The sequence below is a fragment of the Microtus oregoni genome, unplaced genomic scaffold, assembly GCF_018167655.1.
Source record: "Microtus oregoni isolate MIOR12 unplaced genomic scaffold, Mior012 000019F_ref0000042, whole genome shotgun sequence".
NCBI classification, from domain to species: Eukaryota; Metazoa; Chordata; class Mammalia; order Rodentia; family Cricetidae; genus Microtus; species Microtus oregoni.
In genome coordinates this window covers 7,200,635-7,228,502 of record NW_024543078.1, presented here as the reverse complement: position 1 = coordinate 7,228,502, position 27,868 = coordinate 7,200,635, and the positions used below count along the sequence as shown (strand labels likewise).

Genomic DNA, 27,868 nt, shown 5'->3' with positions numbered 1-27,868 from the left:
TAAAACTCAAAGCATGAAATGGATCATAGAGGAGAACAGGCCTGGAGGGACGTGGGATGGCAGAGGAAATGCACTGTGGAAGGGTAAAGAAATCTTGCAAGTGGAAAGTTTTCATCAGCGATGGGAGAAGTGTGGTGGTGGAGAAAGGGTTAACCAAAATTAAGCATGGAGGAAAAAATCCTTTTGGAAAAATACTACATTTGAAGTCCTTTAAAACCATTTGAGGGGCTGGTTAAATAGTTTAGCATGTAAGGGTGCTTGATGCCAGCATATGATGCTGTTGATTTTGATGTTGGGAAACCACATGGTAGAAGTAAGAAAATGATCCAGAAAATGATGCTCTGACCTCTACACATGTACCGTGGTTTGCCACCAAGCCTAGTGAATGGAGTTGCATGCTTGGAAGCCTAAGTAAAACAACTGAATGAAGGAGCCCTGCACGTATGGGTAACATTTCTCCCAAAGATTAAGTTGACTAAACAAAGGTTCCAATACTGTGAGATAGTTCCCTCTGAGCTGTGAAGTAAGGGGGCGCCTGTCAAACATTACAGGCTGCTACCAATGTCCTCATTTACACATGAGAATTAGATTGGTGGATGATTCTGAACACACTATACACTTGGGATATAGGACATTTAAAGTTAACGTTGCCTCTCTGCTGGATAGCTTCCACAGTCCTAGAAGCTTCTATGCAAGCTACTGGATGAGGAAAGTTGGCAATGATTCTACCAATCTGTAGACCCTGCATGTGACAACTTGCCTGGCAAGATATTTTCCGTGTGATAGTGTGTTGACTCTTATAGGAACAATAAACTTTGTGATTTGATCTTAGGTCTACCACGCAGTAGCGAACTCTTGGCTGGTTCTGTAAACCTGGTTCAGAGCCCAATGACTAAGGCCATGGTGATGTAATATGGAAATCTCTCTGATTCTACAGACTGGAACCTTTGCTGGACATCACAGCCAGAGTTCATAACATGCTTTGAGGTCATTTAAGATATAAGGATGCTATCTTACTGTGTACTCAAACTGATTGTTAACCTACTTTTAAGAGAACAATATAACAATGACCACTACTTTGCTTGGTCTTCCTGCATAGCCACCTTTTACAAACTAAACTAAACTTAAGTAATCTTATTTTCTTCTGTGCCCCCTGATACAGAACAAATGTTTATCGTTTATATAAAACAGCAAACATAGAAGTTGAAAACACTCAAATGAATATCCACCAAAACAATTGAACACAGCAGCATTACTGGGCAAACATGGTGTTTGTAATGTTTTTTGTTGTCTGGGTTAGTTGGGATCAGTTGCAGTTATTACCTTCATCCCTTGTAAGACCCCACAAATGATTCTGTAAAGTATCCCACTCCTTCCCCAGGTGATTCTTATGGGGAAATTCAATAAAAGAATGAGCAACAAAAGGGGCAGACACACACATTTACACACAAGGACAGATGTAGGGACAGACATAGACTCATACAAGAAAACAAGCACAGGGACAGACAGACTTCTTCAGAAAGGCACAGATTTAGATTCATGCAACAGACAAAGAAGGGAAGACAGGGAACATGTAGAAAATTCAAATCTGGAAATGAATCCCAGTGGAAGTGCTTTTATTTCTTTCCTTAATGCCACACTGAAGAAGTATTGGTGACCCTGAGTTAATCACTGATGTGTTGAATCCACACAACAGGCCCTCTGTTGTTGTTTTGTTAAACTTACATAGAATCAAGCTGCCTTCTACGTACTCTTGCTGACACCTATACATTTGAGCAACTTCTTTTATGTTAATTAATTTATTTCCTTATTTATTAATGATTTCTGTCTCTTCCCCGCCACCGCCTCCCATTTCCCTCCCCCTCCCCCAATCAAGTCCCCCTCCCTCGTCAGCCCAAAGAGCAATCAGGGTTCCCTGCCCTGTGGGAAGTACAAGGCTCACCCACCTCCATCCAGGTCTAGTAAGGTGAGTATCGAGCAACTGTGATCCCTAATGAAAGACGTTTCTTTAGTCAAAGGGCTCTGGTGAATGCATAGACTCACACCTGGCCAAAGTTTAGAGAAAGCGTAACTGTGCAGTTCTCAGACCTCAGCAAGACCTCTGAACTACAACACCCTCCAAGGTTCAGGGACTACTCTGGAAGAGAGAGGCAGAGGTTGTAGATGGTTTCTGTAAAATGGTGTCAAGGACACAATGATCATCACACACAGGAAGGGGTTCTTAAGGCCCCACCCTCAGTGAGGGACTTTTCTTAATGTGTGCTGGGGGATGGGATGCCATAAAAATACAGAAAAAGGAAATTCACATAAGCAGCCACACTTTAACTCTTTGGATTTTAAGGCCAATAGAGTAGTTTGGGTGGTGCTTTTTACTTATGTTAGAGTTGAGTATGGAAACCTCAACAAGGCTGGTCTGTGACTTAGAAAATCCACTAAAATTCATTGACGCCTATTATTGAACTCCAGTTCCTAAAACTGTAATGGCAGGCTCAGATACCCAGAAAGGGGCTCAACCTGGACTTTGGAGGATTTTTGGAGGATAGATAAAAGCCAACATCGCTTAAAAACTTGTGAAGCTAGATCCTCTACCCAAAGGTGTCATTTCTCTTATCACTGGAAGTAGGGAATATTGGCTGCCTGTGGTGTCTATTACCATAATAAGGTACAGACCGGCCTCTAGGCTCCTTCAGTAGCACAAGTACCTGCTGTACAGTTCAAAGTCCATGCTAGTGTTCTAGATCTTCTTCCCTCCTGCCCTCCCCTGACCTTCCTCTCTTTCAGAAGAATCCCTACCCCAGCTTCTCATTCTCTTTCTAAACCTATCTCTCTGTCTCCTCCTGTCTCTATGTTCCTCTCCCTCTTTCTGTGTCTCCTCCTCTGTCTCTCTCCCTCTGCCTCTCCTTTTTCTTCTTTCATAGTCAGGTGTTCAGCCAACATCTGTTCCTGGTCTGTCTGATTTGATATGCCACTATCTGTTCTATCTCTGATAGGTATTATAGAAGCTTTCTCCTTAAACATGTCACCAAGACATCATGTCAACAGTTTGTACAATACCAAGAAACAGTTTAAAATATTTTTAAAACATTTTAATGAAAAAACTATTATATAGTGAAATCAGTATATATGGTATCAAGAAATATTTAACATCAAACATTGACAATTTCAGGAATATTTTAGAAAATTTATGTTGTTGACATTGCTCCTCATAGGCTCCAGCAGCAACTAAAAAGAAAAGCAAGAATTGTCAGTAGTATCAAGAACATCATTTGTGGCAGTGTCAGGATGAGCAATAACAGAGGCATCACCAGTAGAATCTTATGTAGTATCATGTCACAAGGAATGCCATTGTATTTGAGAAGTGGTGACAATGTGGAGCCTTATTTCATTGGTTTTATTCTCACATGTTGCTTCTTTGGGGGTGTTTATTTCCAAAATGATGCTATCCACATAAGTCACAGTTTATGGACAGAGAAAAATAGAAACTAATATCTAACAGTTACATTTCTCTGCTTAGCCATTCAGACAATACAAGTTTCATGTTAGATGTATTTTCAATATGATTGGAAAAGATAAGCATTTTTTCTAGTTTTAGGTAATAGCTAAAGAGTCCTATATATAGCACAAAATTTAGTTATGATATGTATTGGTGCCAAAGAGAATTGGGTTTCTAGTGCATAAGTCATCATCTATTTAAAACCACTGCTGTGGTCTAACTTACCTTGTTAAACTCATTTTAATGCATGTCACATGTTAAATTAGGTTGAATACCCACATCATCACTGTTGATACAAATTTCAAAAACCATATTCCGGTGGTTATCATCAGCAGTGCCATTGTTGCTTCCCAAAGTGGCAGAACCTTGGAGTGAGTTGCATAGTGGGTGTATTCAGCTGGACTGGTAGCACTGAAATCCTCATTAGCACTCTGAGGGTCGAAAGCGTCACCTGGCACATGAACAAGAGCAGATTCCTGATCAGTAGTGAAGCTATCACACTTGTGTTCTCTTAGAAGCAAGTTTCAAGAATAGGGTCAGAATGTTGCCGAGGAAGAGTGAATGAGGAGGAAGGAGAGAAAATGGTGTCCACGGATTACAGTACCTACAGCCAAGCTGCAGCCCAGCAGGGCTACAGTGCTTACACAGACCAGCCAACTCAAGGATATGCACAGACCACCCAGGCCTATGGGAAACAAAGCTATGGAACCTATGGACAGCCTACTGATATCAGCTCAGAGCACTGCCACCTACAGGCAGACTGAATATGTGACTTCTTATGGACAGCCTCCCACTGGTGATACCACTCCAACTGCCCCCAGTCATACAGCCAGACTGTTCAAGGATGTGGCACTGGTGCTCATGACACCACCACTGCTCCAGTCACCACAACCCAAGAACCTTGTGCAGCTCAGTCTGCATATGGCACCCAGCCTGCCTACCCAGCCTATGGCCAGCAGCCAGCAGCTGCCGCTGCACCTGCAAGACCACAGGATGCAAACGAGCCCACTGAGACTAGTCAACCTCAATCTATCACAGGGGTTTATAACCAGCCCAGCCTAGGGTATGGACAGAGTAATTACAGATATCCCCAAGCACCTGGGAGCTACCCCATGCAGCCAGTCACTGCATCTCCACCCTATCCTCCTACACATCTTATGCTACACATCCTATCTTCCTCTTCACAACCAACTAGTTATGATCAGAGCAGTTAATCTCAACAGAACATCTATGAGCAACCTAGCAACTATGGACAGCAGAGTAGCTATGGTCAACAAAGCAGCTATGGGCAGCAGCCTCCCATTAGTTACCCCCCTCAGACTGGGTCCTACAGCCAGGCTCCAAGTCAATATAGCCAACAGAGCAGCAGCTACAGGGAACAGAGTTCATTCCGACAGGACCACACCACATGGTGTCGGGGGCAGGAGTCTGGAGGATTTTCCAACCAGGAGAGAACCAGAACATGAGTGGCCCTAATAACCGGGAGAGGAGAAGAAGGGGATTTAATCATGGAGGCATGAGCAGAGGTGGGTAGGGAGGAGGATGCAGTGGAATGGGCATTAGAGACCAAGGTGGCATCAATAAGCCTGGTGGACCCATGGATGAAGGACCAGGTCCTGATCTAGGCCTTCCTATAGATCCTGATGAGGATTCTGACAACAGTGCAATTTATGTGCAAGGTTTAAATGACAATGTGACTCTGGATGATCTGGCAGACTTCGGTAAGCAGTGTGGGGTTGTTAAGATGAACAAGAGAACTGGGCATCCCATGATCCACATCTATTTGGATAAGGAGAGAGGAATGCCTAAAGGGGATGCCACGGTGGCCTATGAAGATCTGCCAACTGCCAAGGCTGCTGTGGAATGGTTGGATGGAAAGGATTTTCAAGGAAGAATACTTAAAGCTTCTCATGCGCGAAAGAAACCTCCAAAGAATAGCATGTGGAGTGCCATGACACCTCGTGAGGGGAGAGGAATGCCACCACTGCTCCGTGGAGGTCATAATAGCTCATGAGGTCCCAAAGGACCCATGGGTTGCAAGGGAGGCATTGGAGGAGACAAAGGGGCTTCACCCCATGAAAACACTGGGGCTACTTAGGAACCCCCATGTGGAAGAGGAAATGTCCAGCAATGAGCAGGAAATTGGCCGTGTCCCATGCAGGTATGTGGAACTCAGAAAATGAACTGGAGAACAGAATGCAACCAGGGTAAGGCCCCAAACCTGAGGGCTTCCTCCCGCAACCCTTCCAACCTCCGGGATGAGATAGTGGCCAAGGCTGCAGTGGTGGCATGCAAGGAAGAAGAGGTGTCCATATGGACCATGGTGGTCCTGGAGAATTGTTCCGAGGTAGCAGTGGTGGAGGCACATATGACTTCAGAGTTGTCCGAATATTGGAACGAGTTAGCTTTGGTGGAGGAACATGACATGGTCCTGTGGGCCCTCCTGGACCATTGTTGGAACAGGTGGACTGAAGAAGATGTGGACCTGGAGGACCTGCGTAAGTGGATAAAGGCAAGAACAGTCAGGAACTTAGAGACCGGTCCTACTAGAGAGACCTGCAGAGCTACATGGATGACCAGATTTATTTTTTAAAACCAGAAAATGTTTTAAATTTAGAATTCCACATTTATAATGTGGCCACGAAGTCATAATTATTACTGTGTGTACTTTAGTATTTTCAGCATTTGTGAAGAAATATTAAAACAAGTTAAATGGTAGGTGACTGAGTTTTTTTTTTCTTTTAAAGATGCCTGTTTTAGGACATAACAATGGGAACCCCTTGTGAGCATACTCAGTATCATTGTGGAGAACCGAGAGGGCCCCTTCTTGTAACAAAATTCATGGTTGTGAATGTTTTCACATACATTCCAATTTTTTTTAACTGTGAAATAATTAATGTTGCAGAGGGTCCATGTTGTCTCCAGTATGGCTACCAAGAGGAAGCTCAGAGTCAGCATGTGGCATCCCCTTGCATGCCAACGGTAAGTCCTAAAGAATGTTTGTGATCCATTGTGGTGTCGTGAAGTCTAATTTTCTCTGAATCCTAAAGAATGTCACATCTGTGACTTGTACCTGGAGATGAAGGTAACTCAGTGTTGGCGGTAGACAGGGGCACAATGCCATCCTCATCCTTTGCAGGACGAAATTCTTCTTTCTTGGTTTCTTCAACCTTTAAGGAAAGTTTGAGATGTAAGATTTCATTAAAATGTCACTAAGTATACTCACTTTAGAAGAACTTATCTGTTAATGCCAGGGTTCTGATTTATAGTCCAGAAATATTTGTTTGCTCAGTGAAATTTTATCACTGTTACTACTGTTATTGTGTAACCTTTGCTTCCTTTCTGTTTGATTCAAAGCTCAGAGTTTGAGGACCTTAAAAGGGGACTTGCTCAGCTTTATGTGTGTGTGTGTGTGTGTGTGTGTGTGTGTGTGTGTGCGTGTGTGTCTTAAGGGGTGGGCAGAGAATAAACTTCACAAGGTGGCTCTCTGTTTTCACCTGGTGAGGCTGCCCTGGTGGCATGCAGCGAGGAGGATGCAGACTTTCTGCCTGTGTTGGTCCTGCAGAAATGACCCGAGGTAGCACTGGTGGAGGCACATATGGCTTCAGAGTTGTCAGAATCTTGGACCGAGTTAGCTTTCGTGGAGGAACCTGACATGGTCCTGTGGGCCCTCCTGGACCTGCAGAGAGAATAGTCAGGAACTTTGATACTGGCCCTACTAGAGAGACCTGCAGAGCTGCATGGATGACCAGATTTATTTTTTAAAACCAGAAATGGTTTAAATTTAGAATTCCACATTTATAATATTGGCCACAAAATCATGATTATTACTGTGTGTACTTTAGTGTTTTCACCATTTGTGAAGAAACATTAAAACACGTTAAATGGTAGTTGACTGAATTTTTTTTTCTTTTAAAGATGCGTGTATTAAGACTTAACAAAGGGAACCCCTTGTGAGCATACTAAGTATCATTGTGGAGAAACGAGAGGGCCCCTTTTGTAACAAAGATCAGGGTTTTGATTGTTTTCAAATACATTCCAATGTTTTAACTGTCAAATAAATAATGTTTCAGAGGGTACATGGTGTCACCAGTGTGGCTACCAAGAGGAAGCTAAGAGTCAGCATGTGGTCTCCCCCTTGCATGCCCTGTGTAAGTCCTAAGGAACGTGTGTGATCCATTGTAGTGTTGTCAAGTGTAATTTTCACCGAATCCTCTGTGACTTTTACCTGGAGATGAAGGTAATTCAGTGTTGGTGGTAGAAAGGGGCACAAAGCCATCCTCATCCTTTGCAGGATGAAATTCTTCTTTCTTGGTTTCTTCAACCTTTAAGGATAGTTTGAGATGTAAATTTTCATTAAAATGTCACTAAGTTTTATTCACTTTAGAAGAACTTATCTGTTAATGCCAGGGTCTTGTTTTATAGTCCGCAAATATTTGATTGCTCAGTGAAATTTTATCACTGTTACTACTGTTATTGTGGAACCTTTGCTTCCTTTCTGTTTGATTCAAAGCCCAGAGTTTGAGAACCTTAAAAGGGGACCTGCTAAGCTTTATCTGTTCGTGTGTGTGTGTGTGTGTGTGTGTGTGTGTGTGTGTGTGTTTAGGGGTAGGCAGAGAATAAACTTCACAAGGTGGCTCTTTGTTTTCACCTGGTGAGGCTGCCCTGGTGGCATGCCGGGAGGAGTAGGCAGAATTTCTGCCTGTGGTGGTCCTGCAGAAATGACCCGAGGTAGCACTGGTGGAGGCACATATGGCTTCAGAGTTGTCAGAATCTTGGACCGAGTTAGCTTTCGTGGAGGAACCTGACATGGTCCTGTGGGCCCTCCTGGACATGCAGATATAACAGTCAGGAAGTTAGATACCGGCCCTCCTAGAGAGACCTGCAGAACTACATGATGTCAAGATTTATTTTTTAACACAAGAAATGTTTTAAATTTAACATTATACATGTATAATGTTGGCCACAAATCATGATTATTACTGTGTGTACTTTAGTGTTTTCACCATTTGTGAAGAAACAAGAAAACAAGTTAAATGGCAGTTGACTGAGGTTTTTTTTTTCTTTTAAAGATGCTTGTTTTAAGACTTAACAATGGGAACCCCTTGTGAGCATACTCAGTATCATTGTGGAGAACCGAGAGGGCCCCTTCTTGTAACAAAGATCATGGTTTTGATTGTTTTGAAATACATTACAATTTTTTTTAAATGTCAAATAAATAATGTTTAAGAGGATACATGGTTTCACCAGTGTGGCTAACAAGAGGAAGCTCAGAGTCAGCATGTGGTCTCCCCCTTGCATGCCCAGTGTAAGTCCTAAGGAACGTGTGTGATCCGTTGTAGTGTTGTGAAATGTAATTTTCTCCGAATCCTCTGTGACTTGTACCTGGAGATGAAGGTAATTCAGTGTTGGCGGTAGACATGGGCACAATGACATCCTCATCCTTTGCAGGATGAAATTCTTCTTTCTTGGTTTCTTCAACCTTTAAGGAAAGTTTGAGATGTAAATTTTCATTAAAATGTCACTATGTTTTATTCACTTTAGAAGAACTTATCTGTTAATGCCAGGGTCTTGATTTATAGTCCCCAAATATTTGTTTGCTCAGCGAAATTTTATCACTGTTACTACTGTTATTGTGTAACCTTTGCTTCCTTTCTGTTTGATTCAAATCCCAGAGTTTGAGAACCTTAAAAGGGGACCTGCTCAGCTTTATATGTTTGTGTATGTGTGTGTGTGTGTGTGTGTGTGTGTGTGTGTGTGTGTTTAGGGGTGGGCAGAGAATAACCATCACAAGGTGGCTCTCTGATTTCACCTGGTGAGGCTGCGCTGGTGGCATGCAGCGAGGAGGATGCGGACTTTCTGCCTGTGGTGGTCCTGCAGAAATGACCCGAGGTAGCACTGGTGGAGGCACATATGGCTTCAGAGTTGTCAGAATCTTGGACCGAGTTAGCTTTCGTGGAGGAACATGATATGGTCCTGTGGGCCCTCCTGGACCTGCAGAGAGTACAGTCAGGAACTTAGATACCGGCCCTACTAGAGAGACCTGCAGAGCTGCATGGATGACCAGATTTATTTTTTAAACCAGAAAATGTTTTAAATTTAGAATTCCACATTGATACTATTGGCCACAAAATCATGATTATTACTGTGTGTACTTTAGTATTTTCACCATTTGTGAAGAAACATGAAAACAAGTTAAATGGTAGTTGACTGAATTTTTTTTTCTTTTAAAGATGCTTGTTTTAAGACTTAACAATTGGAACCCCTTGTGAGCATACTCAGTATCATTGTGGAGACCTGAGAGGGCCCCTTCTTGTAACAAAGATTATGGTTTTGATTGTTTTCAAATACATTACAATTTTTTTTAAACGTCAAATAAATAATGTTTAAGAGGATACATGGTGTCACCAGTGTGGCTAACAAGAGGAAGCTCAGAGTCAGCATGTGGTCTCCCCCTTGCATGCCCAGTGTAGGTCCTAAGGAACATGTGTGATCCGTTGTAGTGTTGTGAAGAGTAATTTTCACCGAATCCTCTGTGACTTGTACCTGCAGATGCGGGTAATTCAGTGTTGGCGGTAGGCAGAGGCACAATGCCATCCTCATCCTTTGCAGGACGAAATTCTTCTTTCTTGGTTTCTTCAACCTTTAAGGAAAGTTTGAGATGTAAGTTTTCATTAAAATGTCACTAAGTTTACTCACTTTAGAAGAACTTATCTGTTAATGCCAGGGTCTTGATTTATAGTTCCCAAATATTTGTTTACTCAGTGAAATTTTATCACTGTTACTACTGTTATTGTGTAACCTTTGCTTCCTTTCTGTTTGATTCAAAGCCCAGAGTTTGAGAACCTTAAAAGGGGACCTGCTCAGCTTTATGTGTGTGTGTTTGTGTGTGTGTGTGTGTGTGTGTGTGTGTGTTTAGCGGTGGGCAGAGAATAACCATCACAAGGTGGCTCTCTGATTTCACCTGGTGAGGCTGCCCTGGTGGCATGCAGCGAGGAGTGGGCAGACTTTCTGCCTGTGGTGGTCCTGCAGAAATGACCCGAGGTAGCACTGGTGGAGGCACATATGGCTTCAGAGTTGTCAGAATCTTGGACCGAGTTAGCTTTCGTGGAGGAACATGACATGGTCCTGTGGGCAATCCTAAACATGCAGAGAGAACAGTCAGAATCTAAGACACCGGCCCTACTAGAGAGACCTGCAGAACTACATGGATGTCCAGATTTATTTTTTCAAACCAGAAATGTTTTAAATTTAAAATTCCACATTTATTATGTTGGCCACAAGTCAAGATTATTACTGTGTGTACTTTAGTATTTTCACCATTTGTGAAGAAACATGAAAACAAGTTAAATATTAGTTGATTGAGTTTTTTTTTTCCTTTTAAAGATGCTTGTTTTAAGATTTAACAATGGGAACCCCTTGTGAGCATACTCAGAATCATTGTGGAGAACCTAGAGGGGCCATTCTTGTAAAAAAATTTATGGTTGTGAATGTTTTCAAATACATTCCAAATTTTTTTAAATGTCAAATAAATAATGTTTCAGAGGGTACATGGTGTCACCAGTGTGGCTAACAGGAGGAAGCTCAGAGTCAGCATGTGTTCTCCCCCTAGCATGCCCAGTGTAAGTCCTAATGAACGTGTGTGATCCATTGTAGTGTTGTGAAGAGTAATTTTCTCTGAATCCTCTGTGACTTGTACCTGGAGATGAAGGTAATTCAGTGTTGGCGGTAGACATGGGCACAATGACATCCTCATCCTTTGCAGGATGAAATTCTTCTTTCTTGGTTTCTTCAACCTTTAAGGAAAGTTTGAGATGTAAATTTTCATTAAAATGTCACTAAGTTTTATTCACTTGAGAAGAACTTATCTGTTAATGCCAGGGTCTTGATTTATAGTCCCCAAATATTTGTTTGCTCAGCGAAATTTTATCACTGTTACTACTGTTCTTGTGTAACCTTTGCTTCCTTTCTGTTTGATTCAAAGCCCAGAGTTTGAGAACCTTAAAAGGGGACCTGCTCAGCTTTATATGTTTGTCTATGTGTGTGTGTGTGTATGTGTGTGTGTGTGTGTGTGTGTGTGTTTAGGGGTGGGCAGAGAGTAACCATCACAAGGTGGCTCTCTGATTTCACCTGGTGAGGCTGCGCTGGTGGCATGCAGCGAGGAGGATGCGGACTTTCTGCCTGTGGTGGTCCTGCAGAAATGACCCGAGGTAGCACTGGTGGAGGCACATATGGCTTCAGAGTTGTCAGAATCTTGGACCGAGTTAGCTTTCGTGGAGGAACATGATATGGTCCTGTGGGCCCTCCTGGACCTGCAGAGAGTACAGTCAGGAACTTAGATACCGGCCATACTAGAGAGACCTGCAGAGCTGCATGGATGACCAGATTTATTTTTTAAACCAGAAAATGTTTTAAATTTAGAATTCCACATTGATACTATTGGCCACAAAATCATGATTATTACTGTGTGTACTTTAGTATTTTCACCATTTGTGAAGAAACATGAAAACAAGTTAAATGGTAGTTGACTGAATTTTTTTTTCTTTTAAAGATGCTTGTTTTAAGACTTAACAATTGGAACCCCTTGTGAGCATACTCAGTATCATTGTGGAGACCTGAGAGGGCCCCTTCTTGTAACAAAGATTATGGTTTTGATTGTTTTCAAATACATTACAATTTTTTTTAAACGTCAAATAAATAATGTTTAAGAGGATACATGGTGTCACCAGTGTGGCTAACAAGAGGAAGCTCAGAGTCAGCATGTGGTCTCCCCCTTGCATGCCCAGTGTAGGTCCTAAGGAACATGTGTGATCCGTTGTAGTGTTGTGAAGAGTAATTTTCACCGAATCCTCTGTGACTTGTACCTGCAGATGCGGGTAATTCAGTGTTGGCGGTAGGCAGAGGCACAATGCCATCCTCATCCTTTGCAGGACGAAATTCTTCTTTCTTGGTTTCTTCAACCTTTAAGGAAAGTTTGAGATGTAAGTTTTCATTAAAATGTCACTAAGTTTACTCACTTTAGAAGAACTTATCTGTTAATGCCAGGGTCTTGATTTATAGTTCCCAAATATTTGTTTACTCAGTGAAATTTTATCACTGTTACTACTGTTATTGTGTAACCTTTGCTTCCTTTCTGTTTGATTCAAAGCCCAGAGTTTGAGAACCTTAAAAGGGGACCTGCTCAGCTTTATGTGTGTGTGTTTGTGTGTGTGTGTGTGTGTGTGTGTGTGTGTGTTTAGCGGTGGGCAGAGAATAACCATCACAAGGTGGCTCTCTGATTTCACCTGGTGAGGCTGCCCTGGTGGCATGCAGCGAGGAGTGGGCAGACTTTCTGCCTGTGGTGGTCCTGCAGAAATGACCCGAGGTAGCACTGGTGGAGGCACATATGGCTTCAGAGTTGTCAGAATCTTGGACCGAGTTAGCTTTCGTGGAGGAACATGACATGGTCCTGTGGGCAATCCTAAACATGCAGAGAGAACAGTCAGAATCTAAGACACCGGCCCTACTAGAGAGACCTGCAGAACTACATGGATGTCCAGATTTATTTTTTCAAACCAGAAATGTTTTAAATTTAAAATTCCACATTTATTATGTTGGCCACAAGTCAAGATTATTACTGTGTGTACTTTAGTATTTTCACCATTTGTGAAGAAACATGAAAACAAGTTAAATATTAGTTGATTGGGTTTTTTTTTTCCTTTTAAAGATGCTTGTTTTAAGATTTAACAATGGGAACCCCTTGTGAGCATACTCAGAATCATTGTGGAGAACCTAGAGGGGCCATTCTTGTAAAAAAATTTATGGTTGTGAATGTTTTCAAATACATTCCAAATTTTTTTAAATGTCAAATAAATAATGTTTCAGAGGGTACATGGTGTCACCAGTGTGGCTAACAGGAGGAAGCTCAGAGTCAGCATGTGTTCTCCCCCTAGCATGCCCAGTGTAAGTCCTAATGAACGTGTGTGATCCATTGTAGTGTTGTGAAGAGTAATTTTCTCTGAATCCTCTGTGACTTGTACCTGGAGATGAAGGTAATTCAGTGTTGGCGGTAGACATGGGCACAATGACATCCTCATCCTTTGCAGGATGAAATTCTTCTTTCTTGGTTTCTTCAACCTTTAAGGAAAGTTTGAGATGTAAATTTTCATTAAAATGTCACTAAGTTTTATTCACTTTAGAAGAACTTATCTGTTAATGCCAGGGTCTTGATTTATAGTCCCCAAATATTTGTTTGCTCAGCGAAATTTTATCACTGTTACTACTGTTCTTGTGTAACCTTTGCTTCCTTTCTGTTTGATTCAAAGCCCAGAGTTTGAGAACCTTAAAAGGGGACCTGCTCAGCTTTATATGTTTGTCTATGTGTGTGTGTGTGTGTGTGTGTGTGTGTGTGTGTGTGTGTTTAGGGGTGGGCAGAGAGTAACCATCACAAGGTGGCTCTCTGATTTCACCTGGTGAGGCTGCGCTGGTGGCATGCAGCGAGGAGGATGCGGACTTTCTGCCTGTGGTGGTCCTGCAGAAATGACCCGAGGTAGCACTGGTGGAGGCACATATGGCTTCAGAGTTGTCAGAATCTTGGACCGAGTTAGCTTTCGTGGAGGAACATGATATGGTCCTGTGGGCCCTCCTGGACCTGCAGAGAGTACAGTCAGGAACTTAGATACCGGCCCTACTAGAGAGACCTGCAGAGCTGCATGGATGACCAGATTTATTTTTTAAACCAGAAAATGTTTTAAATTTAGAATTCCACATTGATACTATTGGCCACAAAATCATGATTATTACTGTGTGTACTTTAGTATTTTCACCATTTGTGAAGAAACATGAAAACAAGTTAAATGGTAGTTGACTGAATTTTTTTTTCTTTTAAAGATGCTTGTTTTAAGACTTAACAATTGGAACCCCTTGTGAGCATACTCAGTATCATTGTGGAGACCTGAGAGGGCCCCTTCTTGTAACAAAGATTATGGTTTTGATTGTTTTCAAATACATTACAATTTTTTTTAAACGTCAAATAAATAATGTTTAAGAGGATACATGGTGTCACCAGTGTGGCTAACAAGAGGAAGCTCAGAGTCAGCATGTGGTCTCCCCCTTGCATGCCCAGTGTAGGTCCTAAGGAACATGTGTGATCCGTTGTAGTGTTGTGAAGAGTAATTTTCACCGAATCCTCTGTGACTTGTACCTGCAGATGCGGGTAATTCAGTGTTGGCGGTAGGCAGAGGCACAATGCCATCCTCATCCTTTGCAGGACGAAATTCTTCTTTCTTGGTTTCTTCAACCTTTAAGGAAAGTTTGAGATGTAAGTTTTCATTAAAATGTCACTAAGTTTACTCACTTTAGAAGAACTTATCTGTTAATGCCAGGGTCTTGATTTATAGTTCCCAAATATTTGTTTACTCAGTGAAATTTTATCACTGTTACTACTGTTATTGTGTAACCTTTGCTTCCTTTCTGTTTGATTCAAAGCCCAGAGTTTGAGAACCTTAAAAGGGGACCTGCTCAGCTTTATGTGTGTGTGTTTGTGTGTGTGTGTGTGTGTGTGTGTGTGTGTGTGTTTAGCGGTGGGCAGAGAATAACCATCACAAGGTGGCTCTCTGATTTCACCTGGTGAGGCTGCCCTGGTGGCATGCAGCGAGGAGTGGGCAGACTTTCTGCCTGTGGTGGTCCTGCAGAAATGACCCGAGGTAGCACTGGTGGAGGCACATATGGCTTCAGAGTTGTCAGAATCTTGGACCGAGTTAGCTTTCGTGGAGGAACATGACATGGTCCTGTGGGCAATCCTAAACATGCAGAGAGAACAGTCAGAATCTAAGACACCGGCCCTACTAGAGAGACCTGCAGAACTACATGGATGTCCAGATTTATTTTTTCAAACCAGAAATGTTTTAAATTTAAAATTCCACATTTATTATGTTGGCCACAAGTCAAGATTATTACTGTGTGTACTTTAGTATTTTCACCATTTGTGAAGAAACATGAAAACAAGTTAAATATTAGTTGATTGGGTTTTTTTTTTCCTTTTAAAGATGCTTGTTTTAAGATTTAACAATGGGAACCCCTTGTGAGCATACTCAGAATCATTGTGGAGAACCTAGAGGGGCCATTCTTGTAAAAAAATTTATGGTTGTGAATGTTTTCAAATACATTCCAAATTTTTTTAAATGTCAAATAAATAATGTTTCAGAGGGTACATGGTGTCACCTGTGTGGCTAACAGGAGGAAGCTCAGAGTCAGCATGTGTTCTCCCCCTAGCATGCCCAGTGTAAGTCCTAATGAACGTGTGTGATCCATTGTAGTGTTGTGAAGAGTAATTTTCTCTGAATCCTCTGTGACTTGTACCTGGAGATGAAGGTAATTCAGTGTTGGCGGTAGACATGGGCACAATGACATCCTCATCCTTTGCAGGATGAAATTCTTCTTTCTTGGTTTCTTCAACCTTTAAGGAAAGTTTGAGATGTAAATTTTCATTAAAATGTCACTAAGTTTTATTCACTTGAGAAGAACTTATCTGTTAATGCCAGGGTCTTGATTTATAGTCCCCAAATATTTGTTTGCTCAGCGAAATTTTATCACTGTTACTACTGTTCTTGTGTAACCTTTGCTTCCTTTCTGTTTGATTCAAAGCCCAGAGTTTGAGAACCTTAAAAGGGGACCTGCTCAGCTTTATATGTTTGTCTATGTGTGTGTGTGTGTGTGTGTGTGTGTGTGTGTGTGTGTGTGTTTAGGGGTGGGCAGAGAGTAACCATCACAAGGTGGCTCTCTGATTTCACCTGGTGAGGCTGCGCTGGTGGCATGCAGCGAGGAGGATGCGGACTTTCTGCCTGTGGTGGTCCTGCAGAAATGACCCGAGGTAGCACTGGTGGAGGCACATATGGCTTCAGAGTTGTCAGAATCTTGGACCGAGTTAGCTTTCGTGGAGGAACATGATATGGTCCTGTGGGCCCTCCTGGACCTGCAGAGAGTACAGTCAGGAACTTAGATACCGGCCCTACTAGAGAGACCTGCAGAGATGCATGGATGACCAGATTTATTTTTTAAACCAGAAAATGTTTTAAATTTAGAATTCCACATTGATACTATTGGCCACAAAATCATGATTATTACTGTGTGTACTTTAGTATTTTCACCATTTGTGAAGAAACATGAAAACAAGTTAAATATTAGTTGATTGAGTTTTTTTTTTCCTTTTAAAGATGCTTGTTTTAAGATTTAACAATGGGAACCCCTTGTGAGCATACTCAGAATCATTGTGGAGAACCTAGAGGGGCCATTCTTGTAAAAAAAATTTATGGTTGTGAATGTTTTCAAATACATTCCAAATTTTTTTAAATGTCAAATAAATAATGTTTCAGAGGGTACATGGTGTCACCAGTGTGGCTAACAGGAGGAAGCTCAGAGTCAGCATGTGTTCTCCCCCTAGCATGCCCAGTGTAAGTCCTAATGAACGTGTGTGATCCATTGTAGTGTTGTGAAGAGTAATTTTCTCTGAATCCTCTGTGACTTGTACCTGGAGATGAAGGTAATTCAGTGTTGGCGGTAGACATGGGCACAATGACATCCTCATCCTTTGCAGGATGAAATTCTTCTTTCTTGGTTTCTTCAACCTTTAAGGAAAGTTTGAGATGTAAATTTTCATTAAAATGTCACTAAGTTTTATTCACTTTAGAAGAACTTATCTGTTAATGCCAGGGTCTTGATTTATAGTCCCCAAATATTTGTTTGCTCAGCGAAATTTTATCACTGTTACTACTGTTCTTGTGTAACCTTTGCTTCCTTTCTGTTTGATTCAAAGCCCAGAGTTTGAGAACCTTAAAAGGGGACCTGCTCAGCTTTATATGTTTGTCTATGTGTGTGTGTGTGTGTGTGTGTGTGTGTGTGTGTGTGTGTGTGTGTTTAGGGGTGGGCAGAGAGTAACCATCACAAGGTGGCTCTCTGATTTCACCTGGTGAGGCTGCGCTGGTGGCATGCAGCGAGGAGGATGCGGACTTTCTGCCTGTGGTGGTCCTGCAGAAATGACCCGAGGTAGCACTGGTGGAGGCACATATGGCTTCAGAGTTGTCAGAATCTTGGACCGAGTTAGCTTTCGTGGAGGAACATGATATGGTCCTGTGGGCCCTCCTGGACCTGCAGAGAGTACAGTCAGGAACTTAGATACCGGCCCTACTAGAGAGACCTGCAGAGCTGCATGGATGACCAGATTTATTTTTTAAACCAGAAAATGTTTTAAATTTAGAATTCCACATTGATACTATTGGCCACAAAATCATGATTATTACTGTGTGTACTTTAGTATTTTCACCATTTGTGAAGAAACATGAAAACAAGTTAAATGGTAGGTGATTGAGGTTTTTTTTTTTTAAAGATGTTTGGTTTAAGACTTAACAATGGGAACCCCTTGTGAGAATACTCAGTATCATTGTATAGAACCGAGAGGGCCCCTTCTTGTAACAAAGATCATGGTTTTGATTGTTTTTAAATACATTACATTTTTTTTAATGTCAAATAAATAATGTTTAAGAGGATACATGGTGTCACCAGTGTGGCTAACAAGAAGAAGCTCAGAGTCAGCATGTGGTCTCCCCCTTGCATGCCCAGTGTATGTCCTAAGGAACGTGTGTGATCCGTTGTAGTGTTTTGAAGTGTAATTTTCTCTGAATCCTCTGTGACTTGTACCTGGAGATGAAGGTAATTCAGTGTTGGCGGTAGACATGGGCACAATGACATCCTCATCCTTTGCAGGATGAAATTCTTCTTTCTTGGTTTCTTCAACCTTTAAGGAAAGTTTGAGATGTAAATTTTCATTAAAATGTCACTAAGTTTTATTCACTTTAGAAGAACTTATCTGTTAATGCCAGGGTCTTGATTTATAGTCCCCATATATTTGTTTGCTCAGCGAAATTTTATCACTCTTACTACTGTTATTGTGTAACCTTTGCTTCCTTTCTGTTTGATTCAAATCCCAGAGTTTGAGAACCTTAAAAGGGGACCTGCTCAGCTTTATATGTTTGTGTGTGTGTGTGTGTGTGTGTGTGTGTGTGTGTGTGTATTTAGGGGTTGGCAGAGAATAAACTTCACAAGCTGGCTCTCTATTATTACCTGGGGAGGCTGCCCTGGTGGCATGCAGCGAGGAGTAGGCAGACTTTCTGCCTGTGGTGGTCCTGCAGAAATGACCCGAGGTAGCACTGGTGGAGGCACATATGGCTTCAGAGTTGTCAGAATCTTGGACCGAGTTAGCTTTCGTGGAGGAACATGACATGGTCCTGTGTGCCCTCCTGGTCCTGCAGAGAGAATAGTCAGGAACTTAGATACAGGCCCTACTAGAGAGACCTTCAGTGCTACATGGATGACTAGATTAAAATGTTTTAAATTTATAATTCCACATGTGTAATGTTGGCCACAAGTCATGATTATTACTATGTGTACTTTAGTATTTTCACCATTTGTGAAGAATCATTAAAACAAGTTAAATGGTAGTTGACTGAGTTTTTTTTTTAAAGATGCTTGTTTTAAGACTTAACAATGGGAACCCCTTGTGAGCATACTCAGTATCATTTTGAAGAACCGAGAGGGCCCCTTCTTGTAACAAAATTCATGGTTGTGAATGTTTTCAAATACATTCCAATTTTTTTTAACTGTCAAATAATTAATGTTGCAGAGGGTCCATGTTGTCTCCATTGTGGCTACCAAGAGGAAGCTCAGAGTCAGCATGTGGCCTCCCCTTGCATGCCCTGTGTAAGTCCTTTAGAACGTCTGTGATCCATTGTGGTGTCGTGAAGTTTAATTTTATCTGAATCCTGTAGAATGTCACCTCTGTATCTTGTACCTCGTGATGAAGGTAATTCAGTGTTGGAGGTAGGCAGGGCCACAATGCCATCCTCATCCTTTGCAGGACGAAATTCTTCTGTCTTAGTTTCTTCAACCTTTAAATAAAGTTTGAGATTTAAGTTTTCATTAAAATGTCACTAAGTTTACTTACTTTAGAAGAACTTATCTGTTAATGCCAGGGTCTTTATTTATAGTCCCCAAATATTTGTTTGCTCAGCGAAATTTTATCACTGTAACTACTGTTATTGTGTAACCTTTGCTTCCTTTCTGTTTGATTCAATGCCCAGAGTTTGAGAACCTTAAAAGGGGTCCTGCTCAGCTTTGTTTGTGTGTGTGTGTGTGTGTGTGTGTGTGTGTGTGTTTAGGGGTGGACAGAGAATAACCATCGCAAGTTGGCTCTCTGATTTCACCTGGTGAGGCTGCCCTGGTGGCATACAGCGAGGAGGATGGGGACTTTCTGCCTGTGGTGGTCCTGCAGAAATGACCCGAGGTAGCACTGGTGGAGGCACATATGGCTTCAGAGTTGTCAGAATCTTGGACCGAGTTAGCTTTCGTGGAGGAACATGATATGGTCCTGTGGGCCCTCCTGGACCTGCAGAGAGTACAGTCAGGAACTTAGATACCGGCCCTACTAGAGAGACCTGCAGAGCTGCATGGATGACCAGATTTATTTTTTAAACCAGAAAATGTTTTAAATTTAGAATTCCACATTTATTATGTTGGCCACAAAGTCATGATTTTTACTGTGTGTACTTTTGTATTTTCATCATTTGTGAAGAAACATTAAAACAAGTTAAATGGTAGTTGACTGAATTTTTTTTTCTTTTAAAGATGCTTGTTTTAAGACTTAACAATTGGAACCCCTTGTGAGCATACTCAGTATCATTGTGGAGACCTGAGAGGGCCCCTTCTTGTAACAAAGATTATGGTTTTGATTGTTTTCAAATACATTACAATTTTTTTTAAACGTCAAATAAATAATGTTTAAGAGGATACATGGTGTCACCAGTGTGGCTAACAAGAGGAAGCTCAGAGTCAGCATGTGGTCTCCCCCTTGCATGCCCAGTGTAGGTCCTAAGGAACATGTGTGATCCGTTGTAGTGTTGTGAAGAGTAATTTTCACCGAATCCTCTGTGACTTGTACCTGCAGATGCGGGTAATTCAGTGTTGGCGGTAGGCAGAGGCACAATGCCATCCTCATCCTTTGCAGGACGAAATTCTTCTTTCTTGGTTTCTTCAACCTTTAAGGAAAGTTTGAGATGTAAGTTTTCATTAAAATGTCACTAAGTTTACTCACTTTAGAAGAACTTATCTGTTAATGCCAGGGTCTTGATTTATAGTTCCCAAATATTTGTTTACTCAGTGAAATTTTATCACTGTTACTACTGTTATTGTGTAACCTTTGCTTCCTTTCTGTTTGATTCAAAGCCCAGAGTTTGAGAACCTTAAAAGGGGACCTGCTCAGCTTTATGTGTGTGTGTTTGTGTGCGTGTGTGTGTGTGTGTGTGTGTGTGTGTGTGTGTGTTTAGCGGTGGGCAGAGAATAACCATCACAAGGTGGCTCTCTGATTTCACCTGGTGAGGCTGCCCTGGTGGCATGCAGCGAGGAGTGGGCAGACTTTCTGCCTGTGGTGGTCCTGCAGAAATGACCCGAGGTAGCACTGGTGGAGGCACATATGGCTTCAGAGTTGTCAGAATCTTGGACCGAGTTAGCTTTCGTGGAGGAACATGACATGGTCCTGTGGGCAATCCTAAACATGCAGAGAGAACAGTCAGAATCTAAGACACCGGCCCTACTAGAGAGACCTGCAGAACTACATGGATGTCCAGATTTATTTTTTCAAACCAGAAATGTTTTAAATTTAAAATTCCACATTTATTATGTTGGCCACAAGTCAAGATTATTACTGTGTGTACTTTAGTATTTTCACCATTTGTGAAGAAACATGAAAACAAGTTAAATATTAGTTGATTGGGTTTTTTTTTTCCTTTTAAAGATGCTTGTTTTAAGATTTAACAATGGGAACCCCTTGTGAGCATACTCAGAATCATTGTGGAGAACCTAGAGGGGCCATTCTTGTAAAAAAATTTATGGTTGTGAATGTTTTCAAATACATTCCAAATTTTTTTAAATGTCAAATAAATAATGTTTCAGAGGGTACATGGTGTCACCTGTGTGGCTAACAGGAGGAAGCTCAGAGTCAGCATGTGTTCTCCCCCTAGCATGCCCAGTGTAAGTCCTAATGAACGTGTGTGATCCATTGTAGTGTTGTGAAGAGTAATTTTCTCTGAATCCTCTGTGACTTGTACCTGGAGATGAAGGTAATTCAGTGTTGGCGGTAGACATGGGCACAATGACATCCTCATCCTTTGCAGGATGAAATTCTTCTTTCTTGGTTTCTTCAACCTTTAAGGAAAGTTTGAGATGTAAATTTTCATTAAAATGTCACTAAGTTTTATTCACTTTAGAAGAACTTATCTGTTAATGCCAGGGTCTTGATTTATAGTCCCCAAATATTTGTTTGCTCAGCGAAATTTTATCACTGTTACTACTGTTCTTGTGTAACCTTTGCTTCCTTTCTGTTTGATTCAAAGCCCAGAGTTTGAGAACCTTAAAAGGGGACCTGCTCAGCTTTATATGTTTGTCTATGTGTGTGTGTGTGTGTGTGTGTGTGTGTGTGTGTGTGTGTTTAGGGGTGGGCAGAGAGTAACCATCACAAGGTGGCTCTCTGATTTCACCTGGTGAGGCTGCGCTGGTGGCATGCAGCGAGGAGGATGCGGACTTTCTGCCTGTGGTGGTCCTGCAGAAATGACCCGAGGTAGCACTGGTGGAGGCACATATGGCTTCAGAGTTGTCAGAATCTTGGACCGAGTTAGCTTTCGTGGAGGAACATGATATGGTCCTGTGGGCCCTCCTGGACCTGCAGAGAGTACAGTCAGGAACTTAGATACCGGCCCTACTAGAGAGACCTGCAGAGATGCATGGATGACCAGATTTATTTTTTAAACCAGAAAATGTTTTAAATTTAGAATTCCACATTGATACTATTGGCCACAAAATCATGATTATTACTGTGTGTACTTTAGTATTTTCACCATTTGTGAAGAAACATGAAAACAAGTTAAATATTAGTTGATTGAGTTTTTTTTTTCCTTTTAAAGATGCTTGTTTTAAGATTTAACAATGGGAACCCCTTGTGAGCATACTCAGAATCATTGTGGAGAACCTAGAGGGGCCATTCTTGTAAAAAAAATTTATGGTTGTGAATGTTTTCAAATACATTCCAAATTTTTTTAAATGTCAAATAAATAATGTTTCAGAGGGTACATGGTGTCACCAGTGTGGCTAACAGGAGGAAGCTCAGAGTCAGCATGTGTTCTCCCCCTAGCATGCCCAGTGTAAGTCCTAATGAACGTGTGTGATCCATTGTAGTGTTGTGAAGAGTAATTTTCTCTGAATCCTCTGTGACTTGTACCTGGAGATGAAGGTAATTCAGTGTTGGCGGTAGACATGGGCACAATGACATCCTCATCCTTTGCAGGATGAAATTCTTCTTTCTTGGTTTCTTCAACCTTTAAGGAAAGTTTGAGATGTAAATTTTCATTAAAATGTCACTAAGTTTTATTCACTTTAGAAGAACTTATCTGTTAATGCCAGGGTCTTGATTTATAGTCCCCAAATATTTGTTTGCTCAGCGAAATTTTATCACTGTTACTACTGTTCTTGTGTAACCTTTGCTTCCTTTCTGTTTGATTCAAAGCCCAGAGTTTGAGAACCTTAAAAGGGGACCTGCTCAGCTTTATATGTTTGTCTATGTGTGTGTGTGTGTGTGTGTGTGTGTGTGTGTGTGTGTGTGTGTTTAGGGGTGGGCAGAGAGTAACCATCACAAGGTGGCTCTCTGATTTCACCTGGTGAGGCTGCGCTGGTGGCATGCAGCGAGGAGGATGCGGACTTTCTGCCTGTGGTGGTCCTGCAGAAATGACCCGAGGTAGCACTGGTGGAGGCACATATGGCTTCAGAGTTGTCAGAATCTTGGACCGAGTTAGCTTTCGTGGAGGAACATGATATGGTCCTGTGGGCCCTCCTGGACCTGCAGAGAGTACAGTCAGGAACTTAGATACCGGCCCTACTAGAGAGACCTGCAGAGCTGCATGGATGACCAGATTTATTTTTTAAACCAGAAAATGTTTTAAATTTAGAATTCCACATTGATACTATTGGCCACAAAATCATGATTATTACTGTGTGTACTTTAGTATTTTCACCATTTGTGAAGAAACATGAAAACAAGTTAAATGGTAGGTGATTGAGGTTTTTTTTTTTTAAAGATGTTTGGTTTAAGACTTAACAATGGGAACCCCTTGTGAGAATACTCAGTATCATTGTATAGAACCGAGAGGGCCCCTTCTTGTAACAAAGATCATGGTTTTGATTGTTTTTAAATACATTACATTTTTTTTAATGTCAAATAAATAATGTTTAAGAGGATACATGGTGTCACCAGTGTGGCTAACAAGAAGAAGCTCAGAGTCAGCATGTGGTCTCCCCCTTGCATGCCCAGTGTATGTCCTAAGGAACGTGTGTGATCCGTTGTAGTGTTTTGAAGTGTAATTTTCTCTGAATCCTCTGTGACTTGTACCTGGAGATGAAGGTAATTCAGTGTTGGCGGTAGACATGGGCACAATGACATCCTCATCCTTTGCAGGATGAAATTCTTCTTTCTTGGTTTCTTCAACCTTTAAGGAAAGTTTGAGATGTAAATTTTCATTAAAATGTCACTAAGTTTTATTCACTTTAGAAGAACTTATCTGTTAATGCCAGGGTCTTGATTTATAGTCCCCATATATTTGTTTGCTCAGCGAAATTTTATCACTCTTACTACTGTTATTGTGTAACCTTTGCTTCCTTTCTGTTTGATTCAAATCCCAGAGTTTGAGAACCTTAAAAGGGGACCTGCTCAGCTTTATATGTTTGTGTGTGTGTGTGTGTGTGTGTGTGTGTGTGTGTGTATTTAGGGGTTGGCAGAGAATAAACTTCACAAGCTGGCTCTCTATTATTACCTGGGGAGGCTGCCCTGGTGGCATGCAGCGAGGAGTAGGCAGACTTTCTGCCTGTGGTGGTCCTGCAGAAATGACCCGAGGTAGCACTGGTGGAGGCACATATGGCTTCAGAGTTGTCAGAATCTTGGACCGAGTTAGCTTTCGTGGAGGAACATGACATGGTCCTGTGTGCCCTCCTGGTCCTGCAGAGAGAATAGTCAGGAACTTAGATACAGGCCCTACTAGAGAGACCTTCAGTGCTACATGGATGACTAGATTAAAATGTTTTAAATTTATAATTCCACATGTGTAATGTTGGCCACAAGTCATGATTATTACTATGTGTACTTTAGTATTTTCACCATTTGTGAAGAATCATTAAAACAAGTTAAATGGTAGTTGACTGAGTTTTTTTTTTAAAGATGCTTGTTTTAAGACTTAACAATGGGAACCCCTTGTGAGCATACTCAGTATCATTTTGAAGAACCGAGAGGGCCCCTTCTTGTAACAAAATTCATGGTTGTGAATGTTTTCAAATACATTCCAATTTTTTTTAACTGTCAAATAATTAATGTTGCAGAGGGTCCATGTTGTCTCCATTGTGGCTACCAAGAGGAAGCTCAGAGTCAGCATGTGGCCTCCCCTTGCATGCCCTGTGTAAGTCCTTTAGAACGTCTGTGATCCATTGTGGTGTCGTGAAGTTTAATTTTATCTGAATCCTGTAGAATGTCACCTCTGTATCTTGTACCTGGTGATGAAGGTAATTCAGTGTTGGAGGTAGGCAGGGCCACAATGCCATCCTCATCCTTTGCAGGACGAAATTCTTCTGTCTTAGTTTCTTCAACCTTTAAATAAAGTTTGAGATTTAAGTTTTCATTAAAATGTCACTAAGTTTACTTACTTTAGAAGAACTTATCTGTTAATGCCAGGGTCTTTATTTATAGTCCCCAAATATTTGTTTGCTCAGCGAAATTTTATTACTGTAACTACTGTTATTGTGTAACCTTTGCTTCCTTTCTGTTTGATTCAATGCCCAGAGTTTGAGAACCTTAAAAGGGGTCCTGCTCAGCTTTGTTTGTGTGTGTGTGTGTGTGTGTGTGTGTGTGTGTGTGTGTGTGTGTTTAGGGGTGGACAGAGAATAACCATCGCAAGTTGGCTCTCTGATTTCACCTGGTGAGGCTGCCCTGGTGGCATACAGCGAGGAGGATGGGGACTTTCTGCCTGTGGTGGTCCTGCAGAAATGACCCGAGGTAGCACTGGTGGAGGCACATATGGCTTCAGAGTTGTCAGAATCTTGGACCGAGTTAGCTTTCGTGGAGGAACCTGACATAGTCCTGTGTGCCCTCCTGGTCCTGCAGAGAGAACAGTCAGGAACTTATATACCGGCCCTTCTAGAGAGACCTGCAGAGCTGCATGGATGACCAGATTCATTTTTAAATCCCGAAAATGTTTTAAATTTAAAATTCCACATTTATTATGTTGGCCACAAAGTCATGATTTTTACTGTGTGTACTTTTGTATTTTCATCATTTGTGAAGAAACATTAAAACAAGTTAAATGGTAGTTGACTGAGTTTGTTTTTTTCTTTTAACGATGCCTGTTTTAAGACATAACAATTTGAACCCCTTGTGAGCATACTCAGTATCATTGTTGAGAACCTAGAGGGCCCCTTTTAGTAACAAAGTTCATGGTTTTGATTGTTTTCAAATACATTACAAATTTTTTAAACTGTCAAATAAATAATGTTGCAGATTGTCCATGTTGTCTCCAGTGTGGCTACCAAGTGGAAGCTCAGAGTCAGCATGTGGTCTCCCCTTGCATGCCCAGTGTAAGTCGTTTAGTACGTGTGTGATCCATTGTGGTGTCGTGAAGTGTAATTTTCTCCAAATCCTGAAGAGTGACACCTCTGTGACTTGTACCTTGTGATGAAGGTAATTCAGTGTTGGCGGTAGGCAGGTGTACAATGCCATCCTCATCCTTTGCAGGATGAAATTCTTCTTTCTTGGTTTCTTCAACCTTTAAGGAAAGTTTGAGATGTAAGTTTTCATTAAAGTATCACTAAGTTTTATTCACTTTAGAAGAACTTAATTGTTAATGCCAGGGTCTTGATTTATAGTCCCCAAATATTTCTTTGCTCAGCGAATTTTTTTCACTGTAACTACTGTTATTTTGTAACCTTTGCTTCCTTTCTGTTTGATTCAAAGCCCAGAGTTTGAGAATCTTAAAAGGGTCGTGCTCTGGGTCATGTGTATGTGTGTTGTATCTCTGTATGTGTGTGTATGTGTATTTGTCTTTCTGTTTGTGAGGTTCAAAGAAGACCTTCAGGAATGGCTCTCTACTTTTCCTTGTTATGAGATGATCTTTCAGTGATTCACGTGCTCTTCATTTTTCATTCTGGTTGCTTTGTAGGTTTCAGGGCTGTTCTGTCTCTGCTTCTAATCGAGATATCAGCATATTGGGATTATGTATGTCAGACACTTGCTGTTTATTGTATTCTCTGATATGGAACTCAGTTCATTAGATTTACCATTTCGTGGTCTGACCTGTTCGCCTGTGTGTATGTGTTTCTGTGTTTGTGTGTGTTTTCTACCTTTTTTGAAAATTGACTGTGTTTGTGAGGGGAGAGAGTTGGAGATAGAGACAGAGATTGGTTTTTAACAGTTCAGAATGAATATGGAGTAAACTCATTGGGATGTGTGGGTTTTTTTTTTTCCTAGGCATAGCATCATCTTTGTGCCTTTGGGGCCTGTGTCCTTTCTCAGCATGTCTGGCTGACCTATTCATGAAGTCTCCTACTTAATATTCTGTTAGCATGGGGAACTGATATTATCTCGCTGAGTTTGGTGATTTTATACTCATTATGCTGCAATTACCAGATAATGAATTCTGGAGAACTCATGTATTAATATCGTTTTATGCAATTCTAACCCCAGAAAAGTGATGTCTGCTTTTATTTCAGTCGCATTTTTGAAGGATAGAAACCACTGATTTTTTGCTTTTGTTGCCTCAAGAATATGATAATGTCTTAATCTGTTAGTGATATTGTGGTTTGTAGTCTAATCCTTTGCTTATCCAAGATGTTGTTCTCTTCATGCTGAGGGCAACACTCCATGGTTGCCACATTCATCACATTACCATTGACTTTCTGTATCAGCCAAAAACCTCTGCATTAGTCTAATAATTCTATTTGTATTAATCATGTTACTTTGTATGCTAATGAATTTTCACTGAAATCTTGGAAGATGTCTGGCATGTGAATGTCTGCTCATTAAAATCTTTTGAGATCTATCTCCCTGCTAAGACCTCCCTTGACCAATTACTCATTTGATCATACATCATAGCTAATAATCATTTAGAAGCCAAATTGGATTAGGCCTAAAAGACAGAACACTTGAGTTTAGTTTTAAAAATATTAAAATTACAGTTACCAATGGTTTCATTGGGTGTAATAATTATGTCGAATCTGCCCCTGTCTCTCCTAATGTTGAACTGAGATGCTTCAAGGTAATGA

The 27,868-nt window shown here is 41.2% G+C and overlaps 1 pseudogene; it reads left to right on the top strand.

The window, feature by feature from the left end:
- Positions 1-4,074: 4,074 nt before the first annotated feature.
- LOC121459732 lies at positions 4,075-6,043 on the top strand (annotated as a pseudogene).
- The last annotated feature ends 21,825 nt before the right edge of the window (positions 6,044-27,868 follow it).